At 39.4% G+C, this 25,521-nt stretch overlaps 2 long non-coding RNA genes across 3 annotated transcripts; one reads left to right on the forward strand and one right to left on the reverse strand.

Annotated features, from left to right (window-relative positions):
* The first annotated feature begins 4,700 nt into the window (after positions 1 to 4,700).
* LOC131254819 (uncharacterized) lies at positions 4,701 to 9,060 on the forward strand. 2 transcript variants are annotated; one of them, XR_009175908.1, is made up of 4 exons: positions 4,701 to 5,292; positions 5,715 to 5,811; positions 7,406 to 7,626; positions 8,762 to 9,060. It is a non-coding gene; the product is annotated as an uncharacterized LOC131254819 (long non-coding RNA). The 2 variants fall into 2 exon arrangements; XR_009175907.1 differs by lacking the exon at positions 8,762 to 9,060 and having other exon boundaries at positions 7,406 to 8,046.
* A 619-nt stretch (positions 9,061 to 9,679) lies between these two features.
* LOC131256222 (uncharacterized) lies at positions 9,680 to 10,142 on the reverse strand. The gene is made up of 3 exons (XR_009176673.1): positions 10,006 to 10,142; positions 9,843 to 9,898; positions 9,680 to 9,755 (listed from the first exon to the last, which is right to left on the reverse strand). It is a non-coding gene; the product is annotated as an uncharacterized LOC131256222 (long non-coding RNA).
* Positions 10,143 to 25,521: the final 15,379 nt, after the last annotated feature.

Here is a 25,521-nt window from a genome sequence, read left to right on the forward strand (position 1 = left end):
TCCCACCAATAGAGGATTTCGTGATACCAATTGGAGTTTGGTTTACTATTAGGACTCTTTTCCTAGGAAAGTTGAAGCAATTAACCTGATCCATGGTTCTGTAACTGTTGTGTTGCAAGGCTGTAACGCCCTGAAAATTGGGGGTCGAGTAAAAGTCCAACTCCTGAGTTCCAACGCATCACTTATGTAACATATTTAATGATGATTAAATGTTGTCTGTATTAGTGCATAAAACATGAATAAGATTAAGCTAAATCAGCAAAACATAATTCAGGGACAGTTGTAATACGTAAGCGGAAGACTAAAACAAATATGTATAACTTGATAAACTAGTTTAGGTCCCCCAAAGTATGTATGCATTGCCAGGTCAATAATTTCATGTATTGTTTCAAAATACAAAATATCAAAAATGTAACCGTCCACTACAAGTATATCCTTAAAGCCCCTGTCGATTCAGAACGGTCTATGAGAACCCGCCTGAATACTGCATATAGGAGAATTCCTCCTCAAAGTCCGGCTCTGCCTCGGAGGCTACGCCATCATCTAGACCTACAACAGGGTCTGGTTGGTGTTCAAGACACCATCCCGTAACGTGGGAGTGAGTGATCAACTCAGTGGAACAATAAAACAAAGGTTAACATGTTATCAATTCAATCAAGCAGTAATAATAAAGCAATACAATCGAATATCCCTAGATACTCTGATTAATGCAGGAATGGTATGAATAAATGATACATGCCCTCGCCTGCACTCCCTTAGCGATCTTTATCTAATGGTCGCGCATGTCAGTCACTTCCTCGTGCTCTCTCCACATCACCAAACGGCACATGCAATGTGGTGCATAAATATGATTACCAAGTTCTTATTAGTCCTTTTCATACAGCATGATTGAGAAGCTAAGGTACCTCCCTTATATCAATTCCCAAACGGTGATCCATTCTAGGGTCGTCAATCCTAGTAAATCTCATACGATGTCACGGTTTTAGGCTACTGCAAAGGGCTCGTCACCTTATCAGTGTAGGCCTAGTGTACTCTTATTGCTACATAAGGGCTTGTCGCCTCTACGTAGTCTTAGAGTACGCAAGAGGTCACTACAAAGGGCTCATCACCTTATCAGTGTAGGCCGACAGCTTAAATACAGTGTCTCATACCACCATATTCGGCTCACGAGACTATGTTGCTCACTGGACACTACGGGGAGGCTCGTCACCCCAGCATAAGCCGACAGCTCGACCACGGTGTCCCATACCACCATGCCCGGCTCATGAGTCTTAGCGGATCGAGGAACCAAGGTTAAAAGGGGTTTTCACTGGTGATTTAGTACCCTAGATTTAAGTAGTAGCGTCCATATATGGTGAACATATATCGGGTTAATCGGGTTACTTGACAAGCTCGACTAGCATGAGCACACATTGAATTGATCAACATGAAGTACACGAGCACTCCATGTGGCCTAACCACTGTCAACAACTGAAGTACAGCTTGGACTCATCGAACACGTCCTGTGGGCGAAAACAACCTCAGCCACCAAATCAGAACCTGTTACCGATTGCCTGAACTATTACATAGTCCCAACCACACTTAGTACAAACAAGAGTTCATGTGAGATAATCAAGCAGTAAGTAATTCAAATCCTACAACCAGTTAAGCATTTTATGAAATACAATATAAACATGAATTCATACATATGTATCTCATAAGTAATCAGACAATGTAATATATGGTACATAGAGGAATTTATACACATAGTTAAGGTAGTTGAGAACCTTATCTCAAAACCTATATACAATACAATTCACCAATTACTTGTTCATACAGACAATTTATCAAACACTTATACTACACCTATTGATGGCGAAGTTTGCACTTTTTGCTCGGGACAAGTATTTGAAAGGTGGCCCGGTTGGCTACAACGATAACAGTTGTCGGGCCTTGGCCGAGCATAGGGGTTCGGGATTCTACTTGGACCAACAACAGTTGATATGCCCCTTTGGGGTCTAACTTGCCCGCCCCCCTGATCTCGGTTCTTAGATGTAGGAGGTTGAGTGCGTGCTGTTACGGGATCCTTCCCCTTGGGCTGTGGAGCTCCCTGGGGCGGATTTGCCGCAGGGATCCTTGCGGTTGAATAGGTTTGTATGTTAGGACATTCAAGTTGTGCTTCCGCTCGAATAGCCAACTTGATCGCATCATTCATTATCCAGACGGACTGCATCTAGACCCGATCCTGGATGACCATACGCAATTCACCGTTGAATCGAGCGACTTACTGCGATTCAGTCTCAACCAAATCGTTACGTGCCGTCAGGCGGTAAAATTCTTCTGCGTATTCTCTCACCGACCGACTACCCTGTCGAAAATTTTAGTATTGTTAAAATAATACCTGATCATAATCGCTAGGGAGGAATTGGGCATGTAGTAGCTGCTTCATCCATTGTCATGTGTGGATTGGTGCTTTCATCTGCCTGGTTCGTGCGAGTTGCAGTTGTTCCCACCAAGCTGAAGCTCCGCCTTTCAACTTGTAGGCCACGAGCTTGACCTTCTTTGCTTCAGGGATGTCCATATAGTCGAAAAATCGCTCAACTTCAGAAAGCCAATCGAGGAAATCCTCAATGTGTAGTTGGCCATTGAAATTAAGAATATCAACCCGCATCTTGAATTCTCGATCTGTTCGATTTACTTGATCGCCACCTTGTCTGGGGTGTTGGAAGATTATGTCATCGATTTCCTCCTCACTGGATCCCCCCTCCTCAGGAATGACCCTTGGATGCACTGCCGGTACTATCTTACAATCAGGACGATTACAAGTTTCAGCAATTGGTGGTGGAGGATTACCACCAGGAGCACGAAGTTGGCCTAGGGTTTTAGCCAAGAGATCCGCTATGCGGTCGATGGAAGCCTGCAGCCCTTGCATGGCTTGCCGATTCTCTTGCATGGCTTGCCGATTCTCTTGTTGTGCTACTTCGAAAGCTGTGGCCATTAAAGGTAAATTCCCTAGAGTACCGCCCCTGGGATTGTTGCCCGACCCGTCGTTAGAAGCCATCGATCCGAGCTTTGATACTAAACTAACGCAGGGAAGGACGTGAAGTCGAGCACCCTCTTCCTCAAGATGATAACTATTCTGAATCGACGGAACTTCTCTGGACTCCTCACAGAGACTTCTCGAATCCACGAGAAAAGAAAGCAGAAAATAGAAATAAATTCTAATAAATTCGAAATTGATTAATGAATGAATAAAAACGAGTTCAAAACCCTTTAAATAGGGGTGCCAAGCAATGAGAAAGAAATCAGAATCAAACTACAACTAAAACTCCTAAAATTCGCGACTTACTATAAATAGTAAACTTACTATTTATAGACGGTCGTGATTTCTACTAGTGCGCAGGGTTTTTGGCCAAAAATAGTAAGTGTCCTATTTGGCTTCACCAAACCGTTCTCCTAATTTTTCTAAGCTCTTTTCACGTTGGACATAACTCCTAAAGCCCAACAGATGAAAAGTTATAATCAAACTAAAACTTACTATTTATAGTAAAAACGAAAATAAAGTAGGGAAACGACCGTCAATCTAGCTGTATTTCGCAATTCCAGCTTAGGCAACCCGGCGTAGTGGGTTGGTTGGCTAAAGTAGCTCGTTCTACTCCAAAATCATATATTTTACGTCAGATAACTCATTCCAGATTGTGAGATATGCCCAATTTAAGGTCCAATGATCTGGATCACTTCTGTCATTGACCGGGCCTTTTCTGGCCATGTAACTGTCCGCGACCCGCTCTACATCACTCTTGTTTTGTAAATACAAAGTTAATTCAGTTCTTCTGGGTGGTAAATTCAGTTTCGCAGCAAGAAATTGTGTCGTTGTATCAGAGATTTTGTCAACTTGATCGAAGTGCGAAAGGTTTTATATCTGCAGATGAGTTCTTGTATGTTCCTGTATTTGCCGTCAATCCTGTCTTAGGTACTAGACAGTCCTCTGATATGTTTTCATATTTCTTTCAATCATACATTTGTATAGAAGTGCTAATACAGCACATACCTGCATGTGTACACATGGCACACATAAGAATTCCGGGTCGCTCATCCACTGGGCCCCACCATGGATGATGTCCGAAAGTCCAAAAATCAGACCAGTCTCACAATACTAAGTGCTTGGATGAACTGTCTTAATTGAATGTGAACGGTTGCCTGAGATTGGTTTTTTTTTTTTTTTTTTTTGTTAAACACACACACACACCCCACACACTCACGCTAGTGGAATTTCACCACCAATGGGTACTCGAACCCTTGACCGGGGGTTGAAACTCCTGAGAGTCTACCACCCGAGCAAGAGTAAGGACCCACCTGAGATTGTTTAAACCGCTGTGGTTTTCCCACAAGATTCACTTCCTATCAAATGCCTAGAATCACCCGTGATGATTGGGCTTGCATGAGAAGTAAATTTCCATTGAAGGGCTACTTCCTAATTTTAAATACATGGAAAAATCATTTCAATTTGGTCATTTCCTCTTCATAGAATTGAATTTTCGCAATTCAGTATAGTTTTGCATCTACACAGCTTTACATATAGCATGTACTTATGGTCAGTAGTGACTTTGAAAATACAATATAGAATTTTCAGCTGAATTTTGAAAAGATTTTGTAGATGGCTGTCAATTTCCTAACTTTGATTGATGAAGCATGATGCATTTTGAAGAAAACAATATATAATGTTTGGCTACGGAGAACAGTATGGTGGGCCTCATGTGGATGGGGCATGCTGTGACAATCTCCAATGTTGGATGATTCTAACTCCTAACAGATCACTTGGGCCCATGTTTTTCTCTTTTAGTGTGAGCTGTTCATTGTAACCATCCATTTTGTGAGCCACCAATCAGATGGAAAGGGTTGTCTGATGGAGGGAATTTTGGCCGTGGCTTGTCTATGATGGGTTCTACTAGATGAATGGTTTACATTACCAGATGGTGGGCCCAGAAAAATAAAAAGCACCAGCTAGCTTGCCTTAACATCGTAATATAAATATTTAAAAAAAAAAACTTATTCAGCGTGTTGCAGAGGTTTGTCATTTTTGCCACTTTTCTCTTAATCTTTCATTGGACCATGATGATGCTTATCCAAAAATTGCTGGCAGGAGCAGTTTTCTGGCTTGCCTCATATCTGACTCAAGTAACCTGCCATAGGTAATCATATTTAAAGAAACGAAACATGTGAGGAGATGCAGCTGGCCTGATTGACATGGCACTTGGATAGACCCAGCTATGAGATGCTGCTCAGGGGCTGCTGTGTTTCACAGCATAGCTAGTCGAATCTTTCCTCTTTTAGTTTTATCATATTGTAGCCATACATACAGTCAATCATGTTCTTGTCTTGAATGTACGTGATGCTCAATCATAGGAAACAATATTTATTTTCTTCAACCAAAAATTGGTACAGTAGCCCACCTTTATGCAACCTGAGCCTCTGATAGAAATGGGATAAACCATGCCTAGTATGTCCATACCAAAAGTGGATCCCACATATACCATTAATTTGGACAAGAAATTACTCCATTAACATTATGTTTCCTCTAAACTTTAGCTATACACACACACACACACACATCTTCAATAGCTGATTCTTCACTTCTCTGAAGGACAGATTCCATATTTTCACTGTGCTCTTTTCTAGTTTCTGGCTTCATCTCATATGTACTCTTATTTAATGGCCGGTATATTTCTTTGCAGAGGCTGCTTAGAATGGTTGATGGCTTGAACTTTAAAGACTTTGTGGCCTTCCTATCAGCCTTCAGTTCTCATGCAAGCCTTCAACAGAAAATTGAACGTATGGTGGTCTAACCTTGACAATGAATTTTTCCCCATTTATAGACTCCTTCATGCATATGGGCAAAGATAGTTTCTTATTTTTATCCAAGCGAGTAGTTAGTTCTTGATTTGTTTACCGACACTTGTTCAATACGAAGCTTGTATTAGGAATTAGAGTTTGGAAAGCTATTAGCAACACTCTATAGATACATACATATACTACACGTATGGTGTGATTTTTAAGAACTATTTGAGAGAGAACTCAGTTTTTATGCTTCCATATCTGACTTGAAATACTAGCATTATGCCTCCTAACAGAAACTTGTTTAATTCACAACTTATCAATCCATATCCTACCGAAAATAGATCCCATTACTAAACAACTGATACTCAACTCCAAATCACAGCTTTATGTACTAAACAACTGGGATTAAGTAATACACATTTAAGTTCAAATATAATGCAGAAATGCAGAATTCAGAAATGCATGTCAAAGTTCGAAAACAAGTGCAAAAGCTAAATGCATACCAAGCGCTTCAAGCATTTTGTCACATTCATCAAGGATAAAATGCCTCACGTTCTTCAATGAGAGATCCTTATCTCTTGCTAGAGCCAGAATCCTCCTAGGTGTCCCAACAACAATATGCGGGCACTCATTCTCTGCAGGGTAGAGAGAACAAAAACAACAGTTTTTCCCATTCCAGACTTTGCTTGACAGATGACATCCATCCCCAAGATGGCTTGAGGTATGCACTCATGTTGCACTGATGTAGAACCAAATAAATTTGGAGTAAAGGAACCCTTAATAAGCAAAATTTGACCTTCCAGATCCTTTTAAAAGAAAAGGTTTAGCAAACCAATTGACTCCTCCAAATTCACGTGTGGAAGTGGTGCATTACCTGAAATGGTCAGATTAAATTGTTCTGAGAAACGTGCATGTTAACATGGTTATTATATAATACTCAGCCCAAATTGCTGGTGTTTTGGCTGCGGCATTGAGGACCAAGCATTCTTTACAGGTATTTCCCCTCTTCAACAATTTAGATAGTTCATCAGGTGGCACCCACATTGGATGGAAAACAGACAATTTAAAGTAGATATCCTCATTTGAACAATGAGATCTGTCGACTTCTTTCTGTCACATGGAGATGGTTGTACATATTTTCTCTTTAACCATCCATTTGCAAACCATTTATCGAAAAGATAGTATTGTCCAAAGGGAAATTCGTGTAGAATTGTGCATCCATGGTTATGCTTACTAGATGCATGGTCTGGATCAATGACAGGTAAGGCACACCTGTACAGTGCTGGTTCGAATGAAAAAACCATCGATTTGGGATTCCTCCTACTAAAATAAGGAAATGCAATAGAAGTATAGAACAAGCAAGCCTTCCAAATTGAGCGCATATATAAATGTATGCATTGTGTTAACAATTTGCAATAACATCTACAAACACACCAATTTTTGTGCTTAGAGTTTTCTTTTTTCTTTTTTCATTTTTTTTTTTTTGAAGAATATTTGCTCAAAGTTGTTTAGCACATCCAAATTTTAATATCAGTTAAGTCATCACAATTAGCTTCTCATTATAACAAAATTTGTGTTTTTCATGAAGTCAAACAGAAAATGAGAAGAACTTGACAAGAATTTGCCTTCTGAAGGATGCTCAAATCCTGAATCTACAATGGCTCGAAGAAGCTCAGCTTTAGAAGGAAATCCCTGAATCCTGAACTGTGAATTCCAACATAGCCCCTGCATAACAGAGGAAACAAAGAATAAAGACACGGAGAATGCTATCAAAAGCAATCTCAAGACAGAAAGCTCAATCAATTGCAAGTAAGCATCTAACTCCACATAAAACTTGAAATTTCAATGAAGGAAAAAAAATAAAAATCAGATGACTCAATATCTGAAAACAGGGCAGCATAAAACCTACACCAAACTGAGGCCAGCATTCCTAAACCTGATGACTCAACTCAAAATCTCATCGGGTTAACTGAGTCAGCTCACTGACTTGATGAACCCAAAGACATACACCAAAGGAATAACAGCCACCGACAGTTTGTAAAATATACAAAATATACAAAGGAAGAGAATAAAAAACAAGAAAAAATATAAAAAATATACAATCCAAAATGCAGAAGCCCAAAACGAGCATGAGAAAATATACAAAGGAAGAGAATAGAAAACAAGAAAAAAGTGCAGATTGATCAAAACAACAAACAGTTTGTAAAATACACAATCCATAAGCACCTAATTAGAATTAAAGTCGCGGGATAAGCAAAGCATCCCGAAAATATAAACATACCATCAGCCATGCTCTATATTTTATAGATAGCCACTTGCCTCCAAACATGTGGTTTGCATTTTAGCTCCAAACATGATACACATTCACCTCAAGAAGAGAAGATATTCCTTGATTCTCAAATTCCAAGTAGAGAAACAGAAGAAAATCGATCAAAATTGAAATGATGAAACACAATGACAGTTCATCATATAAAATTGCAGGAAAAATAAAAAGAAGAAAATTCTAAAATCGATTCAGCTATAGAGAGATGACAAAAATACCTGGAATCATGAGAACGATGTAAAAAAATCCACTTGTACTGTATCTTTTACCTAAAGCAGAGAAAAAAATCAGCTTCGAGTCAATGAGTCTATATCCAACTGCAGCAGCCACTCGGGTTGGAAAGACGATTTGCCTCCAGAAAAATATAATGAATACAATATTATTAACTGGGACTTGATTTAATTAATCATGAACATGAATTTTAACAACCTTACCTAATTTATTTCCACCGTTTCAAACAGATCTATGGCCTAATTTAGAAGAAATAATTGCCTTATCTGATTTAGTAAATAAGCAACTAGGATTACTGGAGAATCCCCTTCAATTGCAGGAAGAAAAGAGGGCCTCTTCCTCTCTTTCTCAAGCTTGTACATCTCTGATTCAACGTATCTGTTCTTGTAGGACAAGGTCCACTTTCCTCGATTGTCTTTCCTAAAGTATACGACATGGAGCATTCCTCCTCCGATCCATGTATCACTTGATCTTCCCAAGATCGAAACTGATGATTTTAAAGATCCAAAGAGGGGATTTGGGCCTGCAATTTGTATTAAACCCAAGTCGCAAATAGCATTAGAATTAAGAGGAATTAGAGAATGTGATTAGGCTAATGAGATTTTTCTACAATGGATTGCTTGCTATTAAACCTAAACTAATCTTCATGCTTGTTTCATAGAAAATGATATGGGATCTCTGCACTTATTCATTCCTCCTCCCAATTGCTTGCTGAATGTTTGTATGTCATTCAAGATAAATGACTAGAAGCCTTCATCCATAGCTTTTGACAATACACTCTTTGTCAAAGGGCAATCACTGTCATGTTTTATTCTCTTTTTTCTTTTTACCTTTTTTTTTAATATTAAAAGGCAAAAAAAAAAAAAAAAGGATTCTCAATACGGAAAATGGCGTATGTACATTATCATAACCAACACATTTTCATGAAGAACATTAGATGAATTAGAGAATATAGTAATTACACAATACATTTACAAAGATCTAACTGAATGATGTACATGTTGTGACAAAGATGATTGGGCCTAATGGTGGGCCATGCTTATTACTTGTGTTGAGGAGGTAGGAGTATGAATTCCTTCATCCTCAATCTCTAAAACTCTTCTTTTCAGAAAACTGTTTGCTTTTAGAAGTGCATCTACAAACATGAGCTCCATTGCCCGAAGATGAATATCATCAGTTAGTAGGTTTAAAACTTTAAATAGATTCAGCAACAGATTACAGGAGCACAGTTTGACAAAGTTGTACTAATATGAATATTTTCAATTAGAAAATAAATATTGTGGGAACAATAACGTAGGAATTCTATATACCTTAACTTTTGCATGCGTATATACTGTTTGATAGAGATCAGCCCGGGTGGTAAACAGTTTGTGGACTGTAAGATCTGGGCAATTTATTCAGACATAAGCAGAAGAAAAACCACAAATAAGAAGTAAACATGAAAAACTTAACATATCAATAAAATACTAACACTCCTCGGCACAAGAGCATATTTCATCATCTGTCACCCACATGCATTCCATTAACCTGCAAGCAACAAAATGAAATTGAAAATTATCATGGACATACATTTTGCATAACCAATCCATAGAAACAAAGAGGTAATCTGAAATTTGAAAGTTCTCAAGACATACCTCTGAAATTCAAAATTGCAACCAAGGCCACAAGCTCGGCAATCACGTTCAATATAGTCAAAGCTGTAAATTAATGATTTCCTTAATCAAAACTAATATCATAAGTTTCAGGATAAGGAACCAATTATAAAATGACATATGGCAAGAAACAAAATCTTAATGAAATACACCTTGTCAACATCTATTCTAGTTCGACCATTTGCAACAATATCATATGAGAAACACTTCTCTTGTGTTGTTCATTTCAATTGATGAACAAAAACAGAATGCCAATGAAGCTCAAGTGTTTGATAAAATTTGGTAATAAACTTGAAAGTACAGATAATAAGGTGCTGGAAGAAGAGAATAAGATGCTAAAAGAAATTACAAATCAAAACATAAAGGAAAAAAGGAAATATTACACAAAATCATGAGAAGAGGTAAAATGAATTACATTGCCCACTGAGATATCATGGCTGGCAAGTATCATTTCCTGGTTGAAATATAATATGTTATGGCAACAATGAAACAACTAGTGTCGAAATATGTTATGGCAACAATGAAACAACTAGTGCCGTAATATGTTATGGCAACAATGAAACAAGTAGTGCTGTAATATATATGTTATGGCAACAATGAAACGACTAGTGCCGTAATATGTTATGGCAACAAACATAATGCATATTCTTGCTTCATCATTTCAAAGGGCACACAAGAAGCAACTCAATAGTCCATACAAGTGGATACAAAAAGATGGCAAAGATGAGAAGAAAATCGACTATGACACTAGAATCCAATACTAATTACATAATATTCTTCTTCATCAAAAGAAGTTGCATTCCACTCAATATCCCTGCAAGAAGTGCTAGTATATCACCGGTTTCAGCATGTTTTCGAATCTATATTTCAATTTGCAACTTGTTCCTAGGTAAACTTCACTCAACTTGGCTCAGTCAACTCTATTTTGGTCCATCTCAAACAAGTCAAAGCCCAAATCAGGTTGCAACTATTGATCAAAACATTGTTGATATTATTCAATATTATCGATAGCTCCAGGGTGACGATATCAAAACTGCCAGAAAATACATTTTTCCCACATATCAGCAATATTATCGAGAATATCACCAACATATCGGTATCATCATTATATCGTCCATATCACTAGTTTATTTATCCCCTGTGTCAGAAATACAGTCAATATATACTAAAGATAAGGATGCCGACAGCCTGCAATCCACTTGCCATTTCGATGCAGTGTGATGGAAATGGCAAGTGAGAAGAGATTACACCTTGCTAGATCTTTCTGAAGTAGGAAAACTTAGCCATTCCCGGTAAGAAAGTTACCTGTAAGTTGAAAAATACCAATTTCAACTCAATATATCATATAAACAGTATGTATTGTCGTAGAATCAAAGTAATGAGGCAACAATAACTCTTCTAGTGATGGGAATGATTTCCTAGAATTCTTTTATAAGGAACATAGAAGAAATAGTTGGCAGGTACCTGGGCCAACAATCTTCCTTTTGCATTATATGTATCATTTATTTTCCACTCAAGAGACCAAATTGTTTTCAACGCCTTGAAAGCGCATTCGGTTGTAACATTCATTATTCTACGGATGCCTTTAGCAATTCTTTCTTTAGATAAAAGGGCAAATGCTTTATCCATGCATTATTCCAAAAATCAGGTGGCTTGACTTGAAACTCGGCCAATATGACTCCGCTTGGTCCTGTGCCAACTTGACTGGGCATAATTCCAAAAGGGCAAATGCTTGGGACTTGATCAACTCAGCTAGAAAACTCAGAAACACAATTTAACAGAATTTTTTTCATAAACAGCCACATTACTTCAACAATCGATTTCCATAAACAACTAAGTTTCTAGAGAGAAACATAATTACAAAATTGCATGCTCAATGAACACGGCATTAGACCATTAAGGATTTTCATCGAACAATTGAAAGGAGGCCATTTCCAACAAAGAAGAAACCCACAATATCCCTGCTCAATCAACATGGTAAGAGACCATTACGGATTTGCATCAAATACTTGATGGGAAGTCAACAAACCTCAGGTTCCAACACCTGCACGGAAAATGCCCCTCAGCCCCAAAAAATCTTTAGTGGCTCACGTTTCAACTAAACAAATCAGTGGCCAGGCAAATCCTCTCTGCGTGATTATTAGCCCCCATTCAAATCAACATTGATGGGATGAACAACAAATTTCAAGCATCTAAACAGACCCAAACCCCATTCATTCATCGAAAATTCACATTACCAAAAGTTTTTTTTTTTTTTTTTAAAAAAAAAAAAATAGACAATGGTGTGGTAAAAATGCCCCACCTCCACGCATACATGCATTTCCAATAAAAAAAAAAAAAACAAAGAGAGAGAGGTTAGATCTGTACTGCGGAATTGATGTACCGTCTATGCATCAATAATGGAGATTCAATCCCATAACGTAAAAGTGTACCTGACTGGGAAGACATTTCCAATCCTTAGATATTGGTGACAGGAATCTTGATCTTACGCACCTCACACCCTTTAGGAGAACCTCTCAGTGGGACTAGGGTTTTCTCACTTGTGTTAGTGAGGGGACCAAGACATTTAATTATAAGAAAGAGAGCTAAACGCTTACCCATCACACTTCTCAACTCTAGGGTTTCCATACCATAGGTTTCCATATCTGACTTAATAACTGTGTATAGTTACCACGGTTCAAGCGTCCCACCCCAAACCTATTTACAATGATTACAATTGTAGTAGGGCCCATTGAATCGCCCAATCTGAATAATCTAACGGTCGGATCTAACATGATGATCATGTGTGGCCCACTTGATGAAGTCTTACATTCTTTCACTTGGACTACATTGATCTCTGAAAGAAAACAACACATTTTAATTTATTTGCGAAAAACAATTTTATAAAATGCATTTGCTTTTGAAAGTTCCTAATGGATGCCCTCCACACAATCAAGGCCACGACTACAATGGGTGATGCCAGATTGCACATAATTTGCACTGGTTTCAAAAATAGAGAAGGATGTTGCTCCGTCGAATCGCTAGACCCACTGAGCTTCACTGTGGGGCTATGCATGTATCTCGGAGTCCATTCATTTCTTGGGAACATTTTAGGGTATAACTCCAAAAATACAACATATCTAAATCTCAAGTGAACCACACCACGGGATCTTCATGCTCACCCTTAAAAGGATATTGAGGGCCACTGGAATGTTTCTTTTGCCTTCAAACCATTGACAATGGTTAAAAACACGTGAATGAAATGGCCACACAAATATCAGCTCTATAAAAAAAAGTTTTGTAGTCGAGTTAAGTTTTTAAGGGCCAATCACCACTGTTTTCTCTGGCGCGGTCCACTGAGATTTGAATCTGCTGTGTTTTTGGGCTGGATAGGAATTGCCCGAACTCAATAGACAGGAAGCTAAGTGGGGCTTACGATGGTGAGAAAATCATTAAATTAAATCATTCGCGGCCATGTTAAAACATTGACCCAAAGATTAAGCAATTCACAACTCAAGTAGGCCACACGACACAATAAAAACGTATGGGTAAATGCCTACCATAGAAACCTTCCTGGTATGCTTGAGCTGAAAACACAAAAATATTAGCCTAATCCAAAACTCCCTTGGCCTCCCAAATATTCCAATGCTAGACATGCATTCAACCCACATTACCTTGTCCTATTACCCACTTAGTCTTCCATCTGCCTCATTTTGATATGCAAATAAATAAATAAATAAAAATAAAAATAAAAATAAAAAAAGGTAAGAAGAGAGGACTGGTTGGGCTCCTAACGAACATTATAGTGGCCCTATATAACAGAGCTTCCCTGCTTAGGAAGCTAGTGTGACAAACTGTCATAGGCAATCTGCTTCCTTAGACTCTTGGTTGCGTGTTAGGCAATGAGGGGAGCATTCTGTATCACCGTCACTTGAGGGCCAAACTTTGGTGTATTGTTGTATATCCAGGTTGTCCATCTACTTTATCAGCTCATTTTATAACATGAGCCCAAAAATTAAGAAGATCCAAATCTCCAGTGGGCCACATCATAGGAAACATTGGTGATTGAACACCAACCATTAAAAACATCCCAGGACCTATCATAATTTTTACTAGCCATCCCATCAGTTGATAAGATCACACCGACATGCATTAAGGTAAAAAAAAAAACAAATATCAGTTTGATCCAAAACTTTTTGTGGCCCATACGCTCATAGTAAGTTTTTTAACAGCAGCCATTCAATCACTACTGCTCCTGTGGTGTGGTCCAGCTGATATTTAGATCCACCTCATTTTTGTGCCCATGTTCTAAGATTATCTACAAAGATGGGCACTGTAGATGGATGATATATACATCAAAATGAGCCTTTCACGGTCACACCCGAACGAAAATGGGTGTTACCGGACCTGACTAATCCATTCCTAATGTTTAGCTTTTGCTTACAGGCTTGATACTACAGCTTAGTACCATGCTTGATGCGCTGGTTAGATTGTGAACGGTGTGGGTTTTTTTTTTTTCCTACACGAATGCATATGTAGGCTCTAGGAAAGTTTCAATGATGTGCATCTCCATCCTTTTAAAAAAAAATTCTATTATTATTATTTTTTTATTTTTATTTTTAGAAACTAAAATAAGATACTTAAAAAAAAAAAAAAAAAAAAAAAAAAAAAAAAAAAACAGAGCCTTCAATTCATGAAAAGGGCACTGTACAAGGGACTCTTCGGGCTGTCATCAGGCCAGAAAATATGCCTGATGCCACCTATTGTAAGATTTACAAAAACACATCCTCTCATTTTTATTTTTATTTTTTTACAAGAGAATAACTGGAGCCCAAACTGGAACCGCAACTTAACTCTCTACCACTAGCTTTTGAACCTCTTTCTGATAGTCCCATCCTTATTATTTCATCTTAGCTAGTCACGGGATTAACAGGTTTGATGAAACGTGCACATCATGGTATCACTACACATAAGCTTATGACATCCCATCCCCATTCTTATGTGGTGTGGTCCACTTGAGTGGTAGACTTTCATAGGCTAGTCCAACATATGGAAAATAAGTTTAACTGGTGTGGTCTACTTGAGTAGTAGACTTTAAGAGGCTAGTCCAGCATAGGTAAATAAGCTAACCTCCGGTTATTTGATACTTGTGTGGATTGCGTGAGATGCTGGATACGCAAAATTCAGAATTGAACACGTGGCATATATTAACTCAAATAAAACTTAATAGATTTCGCAATATCAGATTTCCTTTTCTTAACATTAATCCTCACCTCTCATTCGTGGACTTGGACACTTGTTGGCGGGATCAAGGACTGTTGGATAGTTTTCATTTTACCACCGTCCGATAAATGTCCACCAATCTAATGGTCAAATAAGCTTGATGTTTAATCCATGATACATTTATACTGTTTACCATAATTTGGTCCGTTTAATTTTAGTAGTTGTATTCTATATTGAAAATAATGTCTAGGTAACTTCTAAATGCTTACGTACCATGTATCATACTCTGCTAGAGTATCAAAAGAAGCCGATTTCCCTACAGCAAGTCCACCATAATTAGGGGTATCAATGGGCCGGACAGCCTGAAAAATCAGATTTTTGAATAGGCCGGCCCGACAGGCCAGCCCAAAACTGTTTAAAATCTAGGCCGAGACCTACCCCAAGCCCAGTCCGTTAACAGCCCTAACCATAATATATACTTTATATCTATTCCCTTCCTCTATTTCTCCGTGTAATTTTAGGACATGGACCCAAAAATGCATCAGCTTAAACACTCAGATAGACCAAAACACAAGAAAGAGGGATTAGGGGCCAGCAGTAAAAATCTTGAGGACAGCAGAAGTTTTGGACCAATCTAATTTTTGTTTTTGTTTTTGTTTTGTTTTGTTTTTATCCTCATTTCATCCAATTCATAGCGACCTCATGACCAAGTTATAACCCAGGCCGTAAAAAGGTTTCAACAACGAGCATCATCAGTGTCATCGTTTCTGCAGGGTGGTCTACTTGAGATTTAGACTTGGGATCATGCCCTAAATTTGGACGAATAAACATATATCATGAACAGCATAGATATAATGCATTCATCACGGTGGGCCTCACTAAGCTTGGGGCTGCTACTTCCGATTCTCGTATGGTTTGGATAAGGAATGAGAAGTTTCAAGCTGCACCATTTGTACCAAAGTTACCATTCACGGAGAGGACAACTTCCAACCTATCAAGTAAATGCGACATCCATTCTTCAAATAGGTCGGCCCCATGAGGATCACACTATGTGAAAATAATTCCCATTTGCTCATCACATGGGCATAAGCTGACTTTTGATCAAGGTGATCCTTATGATGGGGAATAACATATCATGTGTTAGATGTTTCATGAACATGAAAATTTAAAAATTATTTTAATCCAACTGCTCAAACCTTCTCCCTGGAAGATTGTCTGCAGTGTCTCTCCTATGAATCGAAGCCGCTTGGGTACTACCCCGCTCTGTCCCTTAGCTGGTAAGGGTTAAGTGTTCTGAGAGCGACAGTGATGTATGCGTTTCATCCACACCATTCATCTATTTCTTCATATCATTTTAGGGTATATATAAGCTAAAAACTGAGGCAGTTCCAATGCTCATTTGGACCACACATTGGGGATTAAACACCTACCGTTGAAAACTTTTGTAGACCACAAAAGTATTGGATAAGCTGATATTTGTGCTTTCCCTTCAACCAGGTCTATGTGAGCTTATATAAATAGGTTGGATGGCAGCTGTACATGAACCGAGTTAGCTCGGTTAGCTCGCTAGACTCGACTCGAAAAAGCTTGAGTTAACTCACTTGGAAACTGAGTTCGAGCTGATTTATTTAGCTCAAAAAAATTTCGAGCTAGAGTTCGAGCTCGAGCTCGACTTGACTTGGCTTGGATTGAACCCCAACATGAATCGTACTCGGATCGAACCAGTTCAGTGAGTCGGTTATTTTGATATTGATGTTGCTCAACAAGTGTTTGATGAAATGACTCAACGAAGTGTCGGTTGGTGGTGAGGAAGGTATGGATATGAAACAAATACCCTTGTATCTTGATTTTTATATTGCCTAATGAGTGTTTGATAAAATATCTGTAAATCGATGTTGCTGCTTTACATTTCGTGAGAAATTGAAGGTGCACTCCATGTGTTTGAGAAAATGCCGCAGAGGCTCGAACTCACCCGAGCTGCTAACTGAACTGAGCCTAGCTGACTAATCGGGCTCGTCGACCAAGCCGAACCGAGATCGAGTTGGGGTCAGCTAGTGGCCGAGCCAAGTCGAGCTGTGCCAAGCTTGACTTGGTTCGACTCGTCTACACCTCTAATCACTGCCATTTCTTGCAGTGTACTCGAACCTTGGATCTGCTTCATTTTTGGGCTCTTACACGTGGGGCCCACCTTTGATGTGATCTATTCATCATGAGGGCCCCGCTTTTGATGTGTGTTATCCATTGTATGGGCCCTGGTTGTATGTGGGCCACTCATCGCTAGGGACGACTTTTGATGTGGATCATCCATCATGTGGGGCCCACCTTGATGTGAGGTCATCTATCTTGTGAAGCCACCTTTGATGTGGACCGTCCATCATATGGGCCCACTTTGAATGTGGATTGTCCATCATGTGGGCTCTACCTTCCATGAGGGTAGTCCATCTTCAAGGCTCACCTTCGATGTCAGCCATTTATCATTAACGAGCAACCTTCAATATGGACTGTCCATCAATAGGGCCCACCTCAATGTGGGCCATTCATCATGTAGGGCCCAACCTCAATGTCCACTACCCATCATGAAGATCCCATCATTGATGTGGACCATCCATCATGTAGGCTCACCTTTGAAGTGGTTTGTCCATTATACCAGTCGGCTTTGAATGTCGTCTATTTATCATTAGGGGTTGACCTTGGACCATTTATTATGTGGACCCACATTAATACGGGGTCATCTATCATGTGGGGCCCACCTTTGATGTGGTCTGTCCATCGTGTGGGCCTCACCTTTGACAGGGACAGTGGGCCTCCCTTGATAACGACAGTGAGAGAGGCTGTGCTTTGACATGGACTGTGGTCGAGTGAGAAAAGTAGAAAAGCTTTTTAAAAATGCTGAAATAAGTAACTTATAGCATTAAGTTACTTTTATGATAGTGCTTACCAAACTAACTAGCGTTAAAAAGTAACTTAATGATTTAAAATAAGTTAAAAAGTAATTTGGTTGTATCCAAATAGGCCCTTAATGGCCGGATTACTAAGCCATGGGGCTCACATCCTTTGTAAAAAATCCCATTACTTAGATGCCCTAATCATTTAATTTTAGTTGTTGAATTTTGACCAGCAAACTGACCAAACCGTACACGTAGTGTCACATATGTACATATAGTGCTTTGACCCAAATATCAAATACGTCCACCTATTAAATGGCCAACCCGCTTAAGTTTTAGGTTAGGGCACATGCATTAATGGAGTGCCTAATGATTGGCATGGATCGTTCATATTCATATATTCCCTGAGGCTGTCAGCAGGTTGGGTTCCATAGTACCTAAACTCCCATTAATCGGTCCAGATCTTGCTAAGGTTGGGTCCTTTCTGGTCTTACATCTAATTATTTAAAACCCAGAACCAAATTCAGTACGGTCTAATCAGTTCTAGTAGTGAAGTTATATGTATTTAGGGGCCAACTCTCACAGGCTAGATTACCATGCCATTGGCTCCATATCTCATTAGATTGGATTACGTTTTTACTGTTTTCAGATTATAGCATGTTTATTGGGCAGAATATAGTTCAACTTGCATTCAATTAAGAATATGATTAAAATTGGGTGGGCCCCTTGTGATGTTTATGTAAAATCATCACCGACCATCAGGTGAGTCGACCCATGTGAGGCCCAAGGTGGAAAACATTAACCTCATCCAAAAAATTCAAGTGAACAACACAATTAGAAATACTAAACAAGGCAACTTTAAATTGTTTCCCTTGGTGTGGTTTATTCAAATTATGGATGAACCTGAATTTTGAGTGTTGGGTCTCTAGATTTTGATGTGGCATCCAATGGTTGGAGTGGATTTATATAATCATCACTGTGGACCCTGGAAAAAGGATTAAAATCTCTGACTGTTCTAGGATTAACATTTAGACTGTTTTGTTTGGTGTTGGATTAATTCACCGGTCAACTTATTTTTCTTCCCTTAGCCTAAGTTGGGATTATACATCTAATGGTCGAAGTGTATCCCACATACACATTATGGTATACCCTATCAAAAATCAAGGGTGGGCATGGCATAAAATTCCATTATTTTATATAGGGAACTTTACAAAATACTAATACTACCTCAATAATATATTATTTACATCCCTTACCTTTTTCAAAAAGGTTTATAACAAGCCACCCTATTAATGTCACTAATTATCACTTGAGTACCTTCTTAATGGAAGTTGGGTCTGTAGTGCCTAAAAATAAGACCTATATGTAATTCAAATGGCTCACATCAAGGGAAACAATTTCAAAGGGTGAGTATTGTCCTGTACGTGATTTACTTGAATCATGTATAGTGCTGAAATTTTAAGCCCTGGACCTAAAATGGGGAGACAGACCTGATGGATGGTGGGGGCGGATTTCCCAGACCACCCAAGCCGCCCAGCCAACCCCAACATTCCCTTGTTAAAAAGCTAATGGTTATTGAAAGCCTTTAGGGAGCATGCATAGTGACGTTTCTGTATATCCACGCCATCCATCCCCTTTCTTATATCATTTTAAGGTACGAGCCCAAAAATGAGGTAGATAACCCTTAAGTAGACCACACCACAGGTAACTCTCGCATTTAATGCAACGCATTAGTATTCTCAAATCCCTCAATTAGGGCTTAAGACCGGGGGTAGGATGCAATGCATGTAACAGGGATGTAAAGAACGTCCTGCACCATCCCGTCATATTATAGTGGGCCCAGTTGAACTGATGACTCCTTTCATCTTCCAAGCTCCAACCCATGCCACCATATCTCTCATCTTCCAAGCTCTTATAGTAGAGACCACCCCTCCACCCACATTATGGGGTGGATTCACAAGCGTTCATTTTATAATACGTATCTTCAATCTACATGTATGTTTTTTTTATGCATATAAAGGGTATTTTGTCCACTCAAAAGTTCTAGTAAAATATGTTGCAGGTGCTGTGTATATGGACCCAAACTATTGGTCCAACAGAGCAACCTTACCATCATAATTGGACACTCGAGCTGGTCCAACCTCTGTGTGGCCTGCTAGGTGAATTTGGAGGATTTTGGATTGTTGCCCTTATTTATATGGTGTTTGGGACTTAATGAACAATTTCGATGACATATAATATAGTACCACAAGCCCCTTATAAAAACTAAGACAACTTAACAATTAGGGTTGTCAATAGGCGAGACTAGGGCTAGGCCAAGCTCTGTCCAAGCTTGACCCACATAGGGCCACGCCTGAACTAGGTGCATGATGGGCCAAAATAGTCCAGCCTGAGCCTAATTTAGGTCGGGCTCTCGAGCTTTTGTAATGTCCATACCTGACCCGATTGTGAAATGGGCTAGAATTTTAAGAGTTTGCAAAAGAAGAGAACTGAAAAAAGTGGTTAAAAAATAGAGAGAATAGGGGAAAAAAAAGAGAGTAAAAACACTCCATTTTCTTTGTGTTATCCTATTTTTGTTGGGCCCATAATGGTGGAACCCACCTTGATCATGTATAGAGTGTATGGAGGACTCCAAGCGGCAGGGCCATCCCAATGGTTGGATCTCCTCCCTTGCTTTTCTTTCATTTCATTTCTTTCCTCATTTTCTTTTAAATTATGGTGTTGTGGGGCCCACAAGCGGGCTACACTGTTGGAGAGCATGCCCCACATACTATCACAGTGTGGACCACCTTGTATAGCCCACCGTGATGTTTATTTTCAATCCAACATGTTGATAGGTTCATACAAATTTGGATGGTGGAAGGGTACCAAAATCAAGTTAATCCAAAGCTCCTTGGCCCAACACAAGTTGGTCCACTTGATAGATGGGTCGGATCTCGCACATGGATCCCATGTATATGTGTGTGCAAGGACGTCTAGACGCTGAACGTTCTTAACATCAGAGACGTTGGATCTGTTTGGATGCCAAAAGATATAGGGGAAGGGTGGGTCCTCCAGTCGTGGATCCCACCATGATGCATATGTTTCATCCACACTATCACGCCCCAAACCTAGGGACGGACAGCTTCCGTGATGCCCCGAATCCGGCACTCGACTTCCATTCACCAAGTCCCGAATTCGGCGCACCACAAGGAAGATTTTCTTTTTTTTACTAAATTTTATATATATATATAATAATACCTGAGCATGAAGATCCATGATCAAATACCAAGCAACATTCTCCAATAGAAATCCTGATTGTTACAAGTACAATGCTTTCCAAAGGTACACAACATCAACATTGCCAAATCGAAAAATAGATGCAATGCATCGAGAAAGCAAAGTCTTCCAAGCTTCTCTAACCTTGAAAAAAAATGAGAAATAGGAGGCTTAGGCAAAAAGCCTAGTGAGTACACACGTGTGTGCAATGTGGCCTATATACAAGCAAGATAAATATACTACAAGGAAATATACCACAGCCATAATCATATTACATGCATCCGTAATCACATCATCATTATATTGTTATGCCATAATTATACAATATTAGAAATACTGACAAGTCCATGGGTCATACAATATCAGAGTACGCAATATAAATCAGCTATGCAAATGAGGAGTTATAAAGAGCTAAATATCAGATGTCGAGGATGCAATGCAATATACAGTTCCGGATGAGTTCACAAATACCGTCAGCCGTATCTAAATACTGAAACATAGTAACCTAAAATGTTACTAATGCAATGCAATATGTAGTGCAAATGAAATGACTATGCTGGAGTGAAGTCGGGATGATAGTACGTAGTATTGCAGACCATGGGGTCTATCACAAAGGAGTTCTATCCAAACTAGTCTCATACCTAATTTGGATAGTCAGACTCAATGTAGTAAACTCCTAATCTCAGGTTAGTCGCGCACCCCAATCGAAATCCTGGCTATTGCGAAGGTACACGTAACAAATAGTTGCGCACCACCAGCCCGAGTGGATTGTGAATGAATGGATGAATGAGTATGCAACTCCTGCTCAACAAGTCCACATATCAGTACAGTTCATCTCTGGGATCATCACTAGGGTTTAATACATTCCAAATGGCACCGTCTCTCTCCTAGTAGCACAGTCCAAGTGAGCGTAAGAAACCTCACTATCCACCTGGCCAATAGTCTGCCAATACCTATCCAGCATGTCGATAGCGGACCCATTCACGAGCTGGTCAAACTCAGCCTAGTAATGCCCCTACCCTCGGGCGGGTAAGGCCACACCCCCTCCCAACGGACCACGACACAGTGGGAGACGCGGCCTCCTAGTATTCAGTACTTGCGTGCTCATGTTTCCACTCGGTTTCGACGTTGGGGCGTATCTTGGCCTCGGAGGTTTAGGAATTTTCACCCAGGGACATCTATGGCGCCCGTATGCTAGAACCAAATATTTTCGCTGTCTCATCTGGCCATCCACGATATGCCTGTGGAGGCTACGACCCTGATGTCGCTAGGACATACAATGCAAGATGCATGAGTTATACAATCCTGTGCATACCGTGCACTCATGTGTGATAACCTCCACCTATCAAGGAGTCTCATAGTAACATGCTCAATGACATATGTAATGATCAACCACATCTCATAACAAACATACAGATGATGCGTATAGGTATGTATCATGATGTTATGTTATCATGTACTCGTAATTGGCATCGTCAATTGGAATCGGTGAGAATGGGCCTAACAAGGCCTAAGGGAAGGTCACAATGTGGACATTCAACCATCATTGCCCGTCAATGTGGACATTTAACCAACATTACTCCCAAGGAGTGACCGACATAAACATCAATACATACATCATGGCGAAATCACACATCACATCGGTCCTCATATACATCGCTTTGGGTCTCTCGCAAGGGCCACACATTCATCACATTGGGCCTCACTCGTGGGCCAGATATATATCACATTGGGCCGTATCATATGGGCCTTACACATCGCTATGGGCCTCGGCACATGGGCCATGAATACACCACATCAGGCTTCACAACCCATGGGCTTCAAATACACAATAGGTGGGCCCTACACATGGGCCTCAAATACATCACAATGAGCCTCATTATATGGGTTAGAAATATATCTTAATGGGCCTTGCCCATAGGCCACGAATACATGGCTACACCAATTATGATAAGTCTTATACTACAACCATTTCACACGTCACATAGTTAATGACTCATATTTGGTGTTGCATAGTTAAGGGCCAAGGGCCACGTTTCATCGTACCATTTACGGTTTAGTGATCACAGCGTATAGAATCCAGGACCTTAATAGCATTAGCTTGAGTAATATAACTCTACATCACATTCGGTTAGTGTACAACTTAGTTATATGTGATTCAAGTGGCGGTATCTATATTGATAAGCACAAACCTACGTCGTTGAATGGCCATCAATGCCACTTGATTTCATACGGTTAGGTGGCCTTGTACGATTTCACATTCATACAATTAGATGACTACATATACTCCACTATTGCCTATGATTAGGTGGCTATATATACATCAAATACCTACATGATTAATGGACCAAACAGGTATATCACACCCTCACATCACAAGAATCTACATATTTGTTATAATTAAACATGTTTAAGAGTTTAAACACAAGTCACATGATCCTATTACTTAGGGTCGTACTCTAACCAAAGTGCCAAGTGATCAAGGGCTGTCCACGATCAGCTCATTTAAGGGATTAATCATCATTACTTCAAAAATTATAATACCAGTTCGTCATATGTTTAATACATGGAGATTAAAAATTCTTGTCAAAGAGGCCTAATGGTTGGCCCAAGGCTACCACTAATGGGCCCACATGGCATTCACTTAAAATGGGCTTTAACATTCTTTGACCTACAAATAAATCGAATTTACAATGAGTTCTACATGGTGGAGCTCATGGGGCTTTCCCATGAGGTTAAGTCGTATGTGACCCACTTAAGACCTAAGTCTACTTTGATTTTAGTATAAATCCTAAAATGATATGAGGAAGTTGATGGTCCGCATGAATTAAATAGATACCCCATGGTGGCCTTAGGTTGGATTCAATAGTTAGGTCCTTATTCTCACAGCCTTGTACTGTATGGTCCAATCAGGTTGGATTGGCTGATCTTTGGGACAATGCTCTAAAAGGGACCCGGTACATGGGCTAGATGGGTTGAATATCTAATACATCATCAGGATGATGCATAATAAATTTTTTAGTGATAAGAGTTCAATTTACATTATTTCATAATGTACGACTATCTAATCATTGGATGGGCCTGAGTCTTGGCAACATACCGTCAAAAGGGTTGATAAAATAGATAAACAGTGAGGATCTTAAATATATATAATGTCATAGCCATGGTGGATTAAGTGACATAACACTTACATCAAAGTGGGCTATACCATACACAAGTTGAGAGGGTTACCCTCCATTAAATATTCATAATCATTTGTTGGGCCTACAGAGATGTGATTTGTAAATTCGGCCCATCCATTATGTATGTCCCACTTGGTTGAGGGGTCAGACTAAGTTTTAGATACATCCAAATTTCAGGTGGACCTAACAAGTGATTTTACATGCTCGAGCTTCGAGTTGTACGAATGGTTCAAGGAGATCAAAGTTACATTGGCCCTAAAGTGATGTATTTATTATACCTACACCTTTCATTTATTTTTAGAGATCATTTTAGAAAATTATCTAAAAATGAATCATAAAGATTATCTGGACCTCACCTCAATTAGCAGTGAGGATAATGATTTCGTTGTTAAACCATTCACAGGGTCCTCCATAATGTTTATTTTCCATTCACTCTGTTCATAAGGTCACAAAGACCTGAATTAAGGGGAAATACAAATTTCATATTGGTCCAAAACTTCTGACCCAAAATGGTTCCAATGGTAGATGTTTAATCCATGTTGCTTTTGTAGTGTGGCCCACTTGATAGTTAGATCTATCTTATTTTTCTTCTCAAACCTTAAGACAAGCTCACCAAATGAATGGATGGTTTAGATATAACATATACCACATGATCAGAATCATGGAAATTGCTGATTTATTCAGCTTCATAAATTTATTTTTATTTTTATTTTTTTGGATTGTGTGGGCCACCTGAGTTCCATGTACGGCTGAATTTTGAGGGTGACCTATTTTTAAAGGGTACCCATCAAATGCACGGTGCTGATGTTCGACATATATCAAGGTGGGGCTTATGGTGGGGCCCACTTTCTTCCAGCATCAGCAGCAGACGCTACTTGCTGCAGCGTCAGATGCTGGCAACAGTGCTTGTTTTTTTTTTTTTTTTTTTTTTTGTTTTTCATATATGAGGCTCACAACAGGATGATCCAGTC

Source organism: Magnolia sinica, chromosome 9 (assembly GCF_029962835.1).
Source record: "Magnolia sinica isolate HGM2019 chromosome 9, MsV1, whole genome shotgun sequence".
In the NCBI taxonomy this organism is placed as follows: Eukaryota; Viridiplantae; Streptophyta; class Magnoliopsida; order Magnoliales; family Magnoliaceae; genus Magnolia; species Magnolia sinica.